Consider the following 13,902-nt stretch of genomic DNA (forward strand, 5'->3'; position numbering starts at 1 on the left):
ATAACTATCAACCTTTAGTTTTTACTGCAAATGAACACCTCTACAATCCCATCTAGAAAATGGGGATTATATGGTTTGTAGGACTATACGTAACATACATAATTTAGGAGTTTCCAGTCCAAGAAACTCCCAGCGCTTCTTCATTAGATCATTCAACAGCCCTGGCATCGATCGGGCAACATCATATCCTGTGCATCTAGGTGACAACACCACTCCACTGTCTGCTGCCCTACCACTTACATACAGTAGAAGCTGATTATTCTCACCTCGAGGTCCTCTGTCAGCACACACAGCTGGCAAACCCAAAGGTCTGACGGTGTTTTGTGATGGTGGGAGAATTCCCACAGCGTTAGTGGTGGTCACATGAGGAGTCCCTGAGCTGCTGTGAATAAAGAAGTGTTTTGTGTGACTAAGCGCAGGAGTCAAGGCAAGAACTGATTGCATGTGTGTGTGTGCGTGTGTTTGCTCCTGGTCACATGGGTAACCACACACATCTCTATGTGTAGTATCTGGTTTTAAAGATACAGTCTGACTCAGACAAAGTTCACAGTAATTAGTTCCATTTCTTACTTCCAGTACAGCCAATGTCCAGTAAAATTTCCCTTCTAAGTGTGGGGAGAACTCTGAGCTGGCTTTGATGGCTTGCAGATGGAAACACTGCTTTAATCTTTGCCATTATACAGTATGATGGAAAACTGCAGCTGAGGCTAATGGGAATGTGATTAGGTTTGCTTTGTATTTGTTAATAAACCAAAGTATTGTACAAATTGAAAATTTTGCCTGATGATGGCACTAGACAAAATGTCAAGGGATCACTAAAGTTATTATAGTTCAACCTGAGGGGGACATTACACTATGTAGCGAATGTCACAGCAATCCATTCACTGGTTGTTGAGACATCTCAGCAAAAACCACAAATGTCAACCTCATGGTGGCGCTAGAGGAAATGTCAGAGGATCTCTAAAATCATCTCCTGACCACAAACAAGACTCTTTTTTTTTTAGCTATGTATTTTATCTGATTTCATTGCAAAAAGTCACTTATTGGTGTTGGGTGATATTCAAATGATAGCAAATGAAGTCTCAAAACTTAGCGTGCGAGGAGATTGAAGTGAATGGGAGGCTACCTGCGCACACTAGAGCCACTAATTCCTGCTGTTTCAGGGATCCTTGTTGCTGCCACTGGAGTTTGAATGTCAGCTGGTGTTATCCACACAAACAGAACTAAACAAGGAAACACAGCAGGATTCGGGTAAACAGCTTAGAACCTGCTGGTTGTGATGTGCCATAAGTCATTCCTTAAATAATGTGATTTCAGAGTGAATTTTGCCATTAGAAGCAAAATGGCTCTTTATGGGTTTTTGTCATTGTATTTCACCTTAAAGGCCCTGCAGCATTATGCAAACAAGGTTGGGATGAAATCTGACTCTGACACCTCTTCTGACAGCAAAGTCATTACTAGGAGATTATGAATCAAACATTTAGTCCACAGTCAGGTTTATGAGATGGATTGGTAAGGGCTCCTGGGCTCTTTTGCATTTAAATAACCTCTCGTGGCCCACTCAAACACTCCGCTTTATTAACACTCACCCAGACTAATGATGTAGAACGCCCTATTAATTGCTGAAAATGCCGCCTTCTGATCCCAGTGTCGCGCTTCCTTCCTACCTTTGCCTTTTGCGAGTGAGAGATATATCTGTTGACATGGTGATCAAAGCCGAGCGCTGATGGGACGACTTCAGTGTGAGTCGGCGCGGAAGGTTCAGCTCAGAGGGATCAAGGGTCTTTATCGCAGAGGAGGGCGCTGAATTCAAAGCGATGAATGCGCCGCAACCCGAGCGTCTTCTCTCTGTTTCTGCTCAGTGTTTGGTTTTGAATCAAAAGTCCAAACAGAACATGAGATCCAATAAAAATGTATTGATCCCTGTGGGGGAATAGGGCTGCTGCAGTGGCATGAGTGATGGTACTCAGCAGGAAGAAGACCACTACAACATAAGCACAAAAATAACACTCCTATACACAATAAATGCAAGTAATAAGCAATAAAACACAAGAACACACATATAAACGTTAACAACATTATATTTCTCTTTCATGTATGGAGCCCCAAAGTGTTCAATTATTACATAGAGACATTATGAAATAAATACTGGCATTGTTTACAAAATATACATTTCCTAAATAACTAAATAATTATAACATTTAAGTTTAAAATGTAACTTACTAATTTAAGTTTGAAATGTAATTTCATAATTTGTATAATATTTTATGACATTTTATTGGAATTCATTTCCCTCATTTTTTTTTTTAATTACAGACATTTTCATTTCAAATGCCTGCTTTTAGTTTATATTGTCATTTATATGACAAAATAACTTTTATTTCATGATTTCATGACAACGGAGTCATCGCAACAGTCATCGCCCCCTCACCTTTTAGCCAATCACTGCCTCTCACACGTAACTGCGAATATATTTAGACATGACATGAAATAAAAATGTTGCTGGAAAAAATACTATTCTAAAATAAAAACAGGCCTGTAAAGGCTGTAAAAGGGCATTTGGGTAAAAAGGATATGGTGAAATAAAAAGAACCACCAATAAAAGAATAATGAAATAATAATTAGTTTCAATCACTTCCTTGTTAATTTGTTCATCTACATATTTTATACAATTTAATATTGACCACTGTAGGGCTCCATACTACTCGAGCTAAAACTGTCCTAAACCAATCGGATACTATTTGAAGCTGTGATCTGGTCGAATATTTGAAATCAATATGAAGGAGAAAATGTTACCGAGGTGCTGTATGATCTCAGTCTGCATCCTGATCAATATTACATCCTCGTTAGTGAGACAAATTATCCCCGGTCTCGGTGTACGGCTCACCCTGCGTCCCGCTGCTGGAATGCTCTGCCTCTCTCCTTAGCCCAGCTCGTTTCTAATCACACCTAAAGGGGGATTTTTGATCAAGATTAATTGCATCCCTTGAAACCCTGGCTCCCACCTGCCAGTTTGGGCCCTCGCCACCCACCCGGCCCCTGAGAGTATCAGCTTAACCCGGGTAAAACACCGAGATGGCTGCCAGGGAGGAGGAAGAGAGCTCTGGAACCAAGCACAGAGTTGCTGTGACAGTAATGCAGGATGGGGAATAACGCTGATGGATTTTGGGAATTTGAGTGAGCGCGTGTGTGTTCGTGCCTGTGTGTGTGTGTGTGTGTGTGTGTGTGTGTGTGTGTGTGTGTTCTCCCCTGCTACTTCCTATACTCCACTTGAGTGGCTGCCAGACCTGACAGCCCAGCTTCCCAGGATCCCCGTGTGGCCGACCTCTTGAGGTTGGAGGGTCTTGTTGCCATGCGAACCGCACAGGGCAGGATGCGCCACACCAGGAGCCGTTTCCCATCTGAGCAGTGAGGGTGTAATCACACCTGCTGCTCATTTTCTTCAGTCCAGACCAGACCAGTTCACCATGGTGTATATTTGCTTTTTGTTTCATTTAGTTCGACACTGATCAATTACACGGCATGAAGCGCTCGTACACAACATGACTCAAGCTCATTTTGTTGGACAGTTTTAGTCACAGATGGGCTGTATTTTAATTAAATAAACTTCTTAATTCTTAGATTTGCATATTGAGTAATTTTAGTATGAAGACGTTGAGAGGCAGAGAAGTAGGACTTTTTACTACTGATCAGATTTCTGATTCAGATATTCCATTTCTTTCTTTTGGCCACTGCAGAGTGATGATACGCTGCCAAGACACGAATCCTGACAGAGGAAGAGATAATTAACTCTCACAAACTCTCACAAATCAAGGTTTGTTGGGCTTTTATGAAGACTTATTTGGGTTAGTTATGTTCTCGCGCGTCATTGTGGCTGGCATTTTTGGGATATTTTTCTTTTCATTCGGTTTAATTGCCTTTATTTAGCTGTGTTTTTTTAATCAGTGTTTGTATTTGGATGTCTTCTTTTTTTTCTTTTCAGTTTGAAACCATAAGTTTCAGGCACTGTTACATCACATGTCACCCTCTGGAATAGTGTTTCTTGTTTAGCCCACTCAATTTTGTGCAGCAGAATCTCTTGCGAGCTGAATTGCAGGCCTCGAGGCTTCCACGTTACTCCAGAGTGAAGACTCTTAACCACAGTTGTGTCTCTGGGCACCGCGGATTGATGAGCAAATAAAAAATGCAAATGCTGCTTTCTGTGCCAAACACTCATTTGCTCAGCAGCGTATAATCAGAGCAATTCATACCTCCACCAGATTCCATGTGTCCAAGTACACTTTAATGGATCCATTCCAGTTAGTATTTTGACAGTATTTGTAGTTCTGCTTGTTGCCCCTTGTTTAGTTATCATATTTCTCAACCATAAGCAGCTTCCCTGGTAGTTCAGTCAGCTTCGTAGTGAGACATTTGATCCATTTACGTGGAAGAGATAACCGGACAAGCCTTGTCTTTCAATTGCTTGTTTCTTCTGAAATGTAGCTGTTAAAAATGAGTGCTCCATTGTTTGTCATCGTGCCTACTCCACATTTTGTGATATTCAAGGTTGAAAAAAGCTGTCAGATAAAGATACATTACAGGAAAGAGTCCTCTTTATGCTAATTTGCAATACAAAGGAAAACATTATGATTCTACCTCAAATCTGCCGCCTGTCACTGAAACTCTCCACCATGCTATGCCACTCCAAGATTTGGTTGACCCAGTTGACCCAGCAAACACAAATAAGTGTGCAATTTAGTCTCTGGCTGGGCTCTCGCACAAAATGTTTCGCTTTTTTATGCATTGGTATTTCAGTCTGGACCCGGTGTACAGCAGCTCTCATGTCTTCTCGATCTTACACATACAACCTACTAAATTGTATATCAGCACTGTTAAACACATATCTATGGAAAAAAACAAATCTGATGTCAGTTGGTTGGGAGCACATTCTGACTCCTAACTAACCACACCACATTTCTCTTCTTAGAGGATTTAAATTCTCCTTTTCAGGGCCCTTTGTTTTGTCATTTGCAGCATTCACAGCTGGACGAACTACAGAAGGAAACACTGCAGAGTTCAGACAGAATCCTGGCTGTGAGCCGCTAAAACCACATACACCAGCCAAAATAGACTTGCTGAACCCTGACTGACGCTTACAAACGCGTCGTCCCACAGGAATGAGATAAAGGGACGTGGCGGGAAACTAATATGAGATATATCCCGGCTCAGATTGTTGTTCATGTCTCAGTTACTTGTCACAGTCTTTGTAACCTCTGACCGGCATAATCTTTTAATATCTGAAGATGTGTCTGCCGCGGCGAGGCTGGGGGTCAGTCCCGCTGCGATGGGAAAATGTGAGACAGCAGAGACACAATTCCTTCTCGCAGTCTTATCGCCGGCCTCATTTCACCCTCGGAAAACGAAACCGAAGCTCAAGCAAGGAAGACAACACACAGCTACATTAAATGGGGCGCAAAATCATCCAGCTAAAAAAAATTTTTTTTTTCTTAATTCAGCTATTTTCTGTCATTATACTACAAAGTGCTCCTGAAAGTAGGAAGCAATTTGCATGTAAAGTGTCTTGACTTCCAAACCCCCACTGGGCTTTTACTTTGGCTGCGGGGTAGGTAGACAATATCTCTCTCTCCCTCTCACACAGAGATGAATGAAGTTGCAAATCCGGAAATCCAGTGCACATCATCTTCATGTTACAAACCTCTGGTGTGGGACGGTGAGGAGATAGCCAGGCGTCTCTTAGCAGGAGGATTTTAGGAGCTGATGCTGCCCTCTCTAAGCCTCCGTTCACACTGTTGGTATCTACTCTGGGAGGAAACCAGTATGCCAGTATGCACTGAGCAATGTGAGAAAGATTCACATGAGAAATCACAGCAAAATATCCCCAAATCCCCTTGTTAGCTGTTTTCCCCTTTTCCCAAAGATACTTCCAATTTATTACAACTTGGATTTTATTCAGTTGGTTTTGGCCATCATAATTCTTCATCAGATATTATTGTGCTCACCAAAGTAATAGCTGCGATTGGGAAATGCGGTGGCAATGCTAGAATTTATTCCAAAAGCGGTCAGAAGGTCAGACAATTATTTTGTTATCTGTAACTTTATTTGGAGGCAAAAACCAGAAGTGACTGTAGCCGTAGCGATGGTAATAATTCCTGATTATGGGGCAGAAGGTCAAATTTGAACAAGGAGGTTGTTGAGATGGACGTTTACAATGGACAGTTTGGGTCATAATTTCAAAGTTGCCTTCATTTTCTCTTTCCCGTTAGGCTAACCTAGGGATTTGTTTGAAACCAGTTTGTTTTCAAGCCAGACTCTTTTTGTGATGTAACCGCATTTTCAGTGACTACAACTTTATAACAACCATAAAAAGGCCAACCTATGGCCAACCTACAAAAATAAGTAGTGATAAACCTGTATTATTCTTTAAAGATAAAATAATGATTAGTTAGATTATCATAAAATATTGATTAGTGCAGCTTTGAGTTTGTATTGTCCTCATACAAGTTAATACTGCTGTGACTTAACGAAAGATTAATTTAGGCTTAGGCCCTTACAGTATCGCAGCTCAAAGTGTCCAAAATCCGCACTGCTTGGATGTGCTACTCATTTCTTGAGGCACCTCAAGGATCTTGCAACATGCCACCCGCATTGGAGTTGTTGAACACTCAAATTGGAATATTTCAGCGTTGCCATGACAATAAGTAAATCCCATGCAATTCACCTGAGACGGAGGTGGCAGCAAGCAGAGCAGATGAGGCGAGAACTATCCCCTTTGCCATTTTTCTTTCCCTCCTGCTCTTACACTACAGACCTGCAGAACAAAAAATGTACTGAAGGAGTAGAGGCCCACAGCAGGGCAGTGTTAGGATTTCAGCCGAGCCACAGTGGGAGAGCAGGAACATTTTTCACTTTTGAGTCCAGTGCAGCTTTTATATGAATGAACAACAATGAACCATTTGATGTGCTGTTGTCTGCCGTTTGTCTCCAGATCCTCTGCAATGTAAAGTACAAAGATTTAAAGGACAGAATAAGTTAATGTTTTCATCACCCCCCCCCCCCCCCCACCCCCCACCCCAAATGTCTCCTCAATGAAGACAGATCACATCCAATGCCCATGCCGCAGACAGTAGTCGAAGCATGAACTTGAACCACAACAGATTTATTTTTACATTCCCAACGGATAAAGTCGGAGGCCCGAGGTCATGTCGACTGAGATGGAAATTTGTTGACGACAACCGTAACGCTGTCCCATTGAACTGGCCGAGATTTGTTATTAAGACGATATTCACACTTCGGGGATAGAGAGTCCCCCCCCCCCCCCCCCCATCGGTTATTTAGATTTAAGCCTGCCTTTCTGCTTTCTCTCCACCTCGCATGGCTAACCCAGGCATCAGCAAAAAAGCGCATTTTATCAGTTGCCAGGAAATCATTCACCTATATAATTACGCATTGACAAAAGGCAATTTGTACAGTATCTGATTGCAGGTGAAAGACGCCTAGGAATCAATATGCCCCATTCATCTTTTCTTGTGGAATGAAGGTCTTAGGGCTTTTCTTTGTCGGGGCTCAGACACCCATATGTTCATATCTTTTCACTCATCACACTTTTTTATTGGTTTAGTGTTTTTTCTTTTAATTTATTCCATTTGTCCATCTGATTCTAACTCTGCCCCCACACACTCTATATTGCATTCCCTTAACTCAACAGATCAGATTTCTCAGCCATAGATTCTGAGATGGCAATTTAGAAAACTGAAGGAAATCTGGTCAGTTATAATTAAAAACTACATGACTGGCAGCGACTTCATTTTTTCCTTCTATCCGTGATTATGGTGTACATGATGTTGTTTCCAATTAGAATCAATAACATTTTTCCCATCTTGTGTCACATTTATTTTATCAACGTTATTTGATAAGACATAGAAGATGTGTTTGTAAAAACTATCCCGAGTCAAGGTCCACTTACTATCTTTTTCCAGAGCTTTCAACCGAAGTTGGATCTGTTTGTGTGGATGCAAAATGACCGCTAGGACTCCTTGTCCACGTGGAGACTCTCGAGGGACCACTACGTCCCCTGAGGCGAGGGTCACATGACAGGCAGCAGGAGGCATTGGTAGGCTACGGTAGTGATCTTGCTGGCTGGGCTGCACACACTGTAAACCTTGTACTGTTTCAGAACCAGTGTTACCGTTCAACTATCACTTTTAAGTGGTTTCTTGGGTCCAACCACTGAGGTTTAACTAATTTCTGCGTCCAAACATATTTTTATGACTGAAACACTGAAACATCCCGCCAGTAATAAAACTGAATTACTGAGAATCATTAGCTAGCATGTAGCCACTACAGCAGCAAAGCTGATCAATATCAGGATATTGATGTTAAGGGGAAAGTCACTTGAAATTACTTTACCTCATAATTACTTCATAAGAATGAAGCAGAAGAAAAAACCTTGGTTATTCATGTCCTAGTTTATTTTTCTATAAAGTTACTTTTAAGTTAATTTGATGAATTTCTCTTAAACAAAAGCTGTGCAGGTCTTGATGTGATCAAAACCCAGGTGAGTAAAATGGGACTTTGCTGTCACTTGCTGACAGGGTTTATCCCATTGTGAAGAAGAGACACGGCCTTTTGATGGAGAGCATGTCTGAAACTGTTTGTACATTGTGTCATGTAACCTTGCAGTCGGGGTGTGTGTGTCCAATTCCACAGGGCAGAGCAGAATATTGCTGCTACTGAACTTGGCAACCTTGTATACAGTATGTGTGATCGTGTGTTGTAGTTGGTGCTGAGCCATTTCTGTGATTTGTGAGACTATAATACCTCTTTAAAACAACGGGCACAAGACAAATGTCTCTTTAAAGTGACAAAAATTGCAGTTTATTCTTGTATTAGAGGAGAAACCAGCGTCTTCTGGGCCTGGTGTTGCACCCCATTTATAATGATTACTTCTCATTTATGTAAGATTTTTCAAAACACTAGTTACAGAGTGCTTGAGAGAAAGAGAGGCAGGATACTTTGAATAAACAGATTATGAGAAATAAACTACTCCTGTCTGTGTATAGTTTACATTCCCCCCCAAGCAGTTCGGAGTATATGCAATTAAGTTTCAAACCTTGCTTAAAATGACCTGCTTCTTTATGTGGGTTTCAGATGATTGATACCAAGCAGAGGGTAACATTATGCAGTGCTGAAACACTGAACTTGCAAAGTTCAGCGAAGTAAGGATAAAACAAACTTTCTCCTCGTTTGCCGTGATGGATTATCTCACTGTGCTTGAGCTATTTTTCATGGTGAACAAGTATGTGAACAGCAGCAAATGGCTTCTTCTGTAGGAGGCGCTCATTCAGAAGAGTACAGTAACCTGGAACACTGGCTCATTAGCTTTGCTTTATTTATCTGATCTGATCCAAAGATTGTAATCAATTATTACTGCCAAACATACTTTGGATAATGTCCTTGTTCCTCATGTTGTCACTTGTTGGCATTCTCACTTTTGCAAGTTTAATAAAGTTGGATGTTGTTTCGCTAATTTACTGACAGAAAACGGGTCTGCAGCTGCTGCTAATCACTCAGTCACTTGTCATGGAGAAGCAGAGCAACGGACCAGCTAAACAGTGGCAGCATTTTGTCTGCTGCTGATTTGTTTGGAAAAACTCAGCTCAGAAATATGCTACTCAGCAGCAAAGATTAAAGACGCTACAGGAAGAAAACACAGCCCGCCAGTTACAAAGTTTAATGCATTTCAACATTTTGGGAAACGGTGTTTTGCTTTCCTGCCAAGAGTTAGAAGAAAATCCGTGTATGTGGTAGCCAGGAGGCCATTAGCTTAGCTTAATATAAAGACTGGAAACAGGGGTTAACGGCCGGCTTAGTCATCTCCAAAATTTAACCAACCTCAGGGTATCGAAAAGACTCCAGGAAGTCACGCCTTGGTGTATCCGGTACCTTCTTCCCGACCGCATTCTTGCAGTGCCTGGTATAAATATCATTTTTCCACTCTTTGCAGGGCAAATAAACTATTGACTCTTTCATTTCCATTGTTTTTTATGTCCAATATTGTACTCACTTTATGAGCAGTGATAGAAAGCAGAAAAGCAGTGAGTATGTGTTGCATTTTTTCAAATCAGGGTTTAAGGGTCAGTCAGAAGAGTTGAGTGAAATGTGTTGCTCACAGCTTTGAAAAATTCCACAGTAACTTCATTTTTCAGTAACAGTGTCCTTGTTACCCAAGCTCGCCAAGAGACCTCTGTGTGAATAGTTTTCTTTGGTCGAACATACAGCAATTCCAATGACAACTGTTAGTAATGTCCGTGCATTATATTCGGATGAAGGCAGAATCTGGTGAATATCTATGCAATACTGCATGAATACCACTAATGGAAAGTGAGAAAATATGTAAGTTGGGTGACCCAAACCGTTAAAGAAATAGGAATGAATGATGTGTCATTTCTAATCTGGAAATGGCAATAGTACATGATACAATCACCCCATTTGTTTGCAGCTTTGGTTCTATGCTCAATCACAGACAGAATGCAATGTTTTATATTAGCTTCACTGTCCTGTTGCATTGCAAGATATCATTTACATTGTGTGTGAGCGTGTGTGTGTGTGTGTGTGTGTGCATGTGTGCAATTTCACTCAGTATATCCATGATATAAATATATAGAATGAATATGTGATTTTCATTCAAGGTGGGATGTGTCTCTGGCTGACGATAAGAGCTGCAGCTCTACCTGTGGCCTCCTGTCAGGGCTCTGCGCTGATATCAGCCCAGGATGAAGGTGACTGAGGATGACAGGCAGCCAAATGCCTTTTCACCTGCAGCTGATTTCTTAGCGCAAACGCCTCGGTTTAGACAAATGGGAACGGGACGCAGCAATTACGTTGCGGCTGACCTTCAGCTTGTGCATGTGGCGCGCCCTGTGATGGAGCTGTCACCCGCTTCATGCTTGGCCCCTTCTACCTCATCACAGTCGCACTGTTTCCATCGTTCATAACTAAAGAGTCCAAAGGCAAAATATTTGGTTTGATTCTTAGTTAAGTAATCAGATGCTTCTGAGGCTTCCTCATTTAGAGGATTGATTTTTTTTTTTACCCTCAGAAAATGGGTACTTCTTCAATTGTGTTCATCTATTATGGGGAGACGAGCTTTTCATCACTCCACGGGAAATGTACTGGGAACATTTCCTAGACAGACAAGGGAAAAAATGCAGCTAATAAATACTGCATGTAATGATTAAATTTAAATACAGAGGTCAAGAGCTCTCATTATTTGCAGTAAAATATTAAAATACTGTTAATATTTTATGCGGCCACATATGCGGCACTGAATTAATTTCAAAAGAGAAATGTTTGCATAGAATAAAGGGCTTGCGGGGCCAAGCATGTAAGTGAGAAACTTTCATCCCAAAGCTGAATTTTTAATTTGTCCGTGTGCAGAGCCTTGTTGCATCCCTGCTTGCTCCCACAGGCCTCAGTGTCAGTGTGAGTCACTGAATCATGGGGAAAAAACCAACTGGTGTTACCACATTAGTTCTCACCTGAATAGCCTTACATAGTGATTCTCAGATCAGGTCTTTTGGTATTTATGTGTATATAAAGCACTTGAAATGCAATCGCTTTAGTTAGAAATCAATGTTTTCATAGAGATGTGTGCTGCACATAACACAACAATGATTCAGCTAACTTCATTCACAGAAGTCCAGACTGTTTTTCCACATCACAGACAACATGACTGGCCAACAGTCAGTATCTAATGGGCTAATATATCAGTCTAAACCTGTTAATTACTATATAATTACCTCTTGATACACTCAATCAATTTTGCTGATCAATTACTCAGAAGACAGATGAACTCCACGTGTCTCTAACGGTGCAACAGATTGGCTCCCCGTCAGCACACCGGAGAGGTTCTGGAAATAAAATCCAATTCTGCTGTGCTTCTGTTCGCCTCTTGCATATATTGGTAAGACAAGTCAGGCATGGATAGCAGTGGGGCAAGTCTCTTCTCCAGCCTGATTAGTTCTGCTCCAGAAATGGGGAGATTGACAAGCTAATCGCAGCCGTGGCGGCGGCGAACAGAGGCCTCCAAAGGACTGGAGGGACAGATCGATGATCCGCGGGCTCGGCGGCAACAGCAGGAGATGCACGGCTTCATCCGGTACAATGACAAGCTGCATGGAGGACATATTGTTGTCATATCATGATTAAGATGTAACAGTTTTATGACTTTTATAAACATACTCCTTCTTTGTTGTATAACTTCCACCTGTGATGCTTTGTGCACTCCAGGCGTTGTTTTATATGGATCATGGAAAACGTCAAAACTGCACCGAGAAACTTCCATATTTTGTGCCACTAGTCCCACATAGTCCCATATATTGAGAACATGTTCCAAATGTACCAGTGTATGTGGAAACATTTGTGTAAAGTCAACCATGCCCCCTGGTGTGTTCTGCCAGGAAACACTTTCACACCTGACACATTTGCATTTTACACCTTTATGGTTTCCCCTGTTGGCCTCTGGTCTCAAACTCTAGCTACACTTAATTTTTGCCCGAGCCGTGAAACTCTTTTGCTTATTGGGATGAATTGCCTTCCCTCAATGGTGATTTGGTGGGCTGAATTATTTTACACAATATATATATTTAATAATATATTTATTTTCATTGATAAACTTTTTTAAAGGGACCACCACAATAAACTTAAATGGATTTGGTTAAAGATTCCACATGACAGGCCTCAAAGAAAAAGATACTGCTGCAGGAATTATTATTACTTATCATACTATATTATATTATTAATTATTATTTTTGTAGTTTCTGCCTTCATTTTCTGTTATATTTTATTAAACAGCTTCACTGCTGAGATCAGAAGACATTGCAACAACACCACTTCTGATTTGGTAATTGCAACTTCAAAAGGTTCAGAGGTTTTTGGTGTCTTACACACTCATACAAATGACTGCTGCAGTGCAGAGGAGAAAGGAGAAAATGGTGTGTGCATTAAGGGGAATTGTTAATATACAGTGCAGGGGATAGTGACCATTGCACTGCATGATGTAATTCCTGTCGTGATGTAATTCCTGTCTTCAACTAGAACAAGCCTGCAAAATCAGATGGCTCTAAAATCAAGCCACAGTCTGCAGCTGTAACGTTATCAGCCTATAATCACTTCATGATTAGGTGATTGTGAGTAACTCTACATATGAAGACATACTAAAACACACTCTGTTCTTCTCCTTTTATGTCAATCTCAAATGAGTGAAACAGCGCCCCTCTGGTTTGTAATGGCTGGCGAAGGACAGCCAGCCTTGGTGGTCAAACATGATATTGCACTCTTACATTTGACGCAATCACGTAACGTTGCTGTACCAAAGAGAAGCCAGGTGGGGCTGATTAAAAACTCAGTGAGTAACGGTCCGCTATCTGCCTGCGCGAAGCGAAATGGACTCTGGGGTTCTGGAAATAATTTGTAGTGAATTGTGAAGCAAGTTAGTTTGCTTTCTGGTCTCACAACAAACTATAGAAAGTTAGCAAAGTTTAAGCCAGGAGACCTAGCCTGTTTTCCAGTTTTACTGATAGCAGTTTACTGTTAGGCTAGTTAGCTAGCTAGCAGTGATGCAGTTTTGTCAACCCACACACCAAATGGCCATCACAGCAAGAGCAGTGGGACATTATATGACATGGATATGGGACACTTTGCCTCCATGACAGAAAGGAGAATGGTCTGAAACGTCAAATAAGGTAAGCCACATACGCCCTCTGTCTGTCTGTCTTTGCTGCCTGGTTTCTTTCCTGATGGTTAAATGTCTCCTTGTGGCTGTCACTCCTTGCTGTGCAGATGTTGATGCTGTGGAGGTTATAATATGTGCTTGGCTTGCTTGTACACTCAAGCTGTTGTGTT

Source organism: Enoplosus armatus, chromosome 22, assembly GCF_043641665.1.
Source record: "Enoplosus armatus isolate fEnoArm2 chromosome 22, fEnoArm2.hap1, whole genome shotgun sequence".
NCBI lineage: Eukaryota > Metazoa > Chordata > Actinopteri > Centrarchiformes > Enoplosidae > Enoplosus > Enoplosus armatus.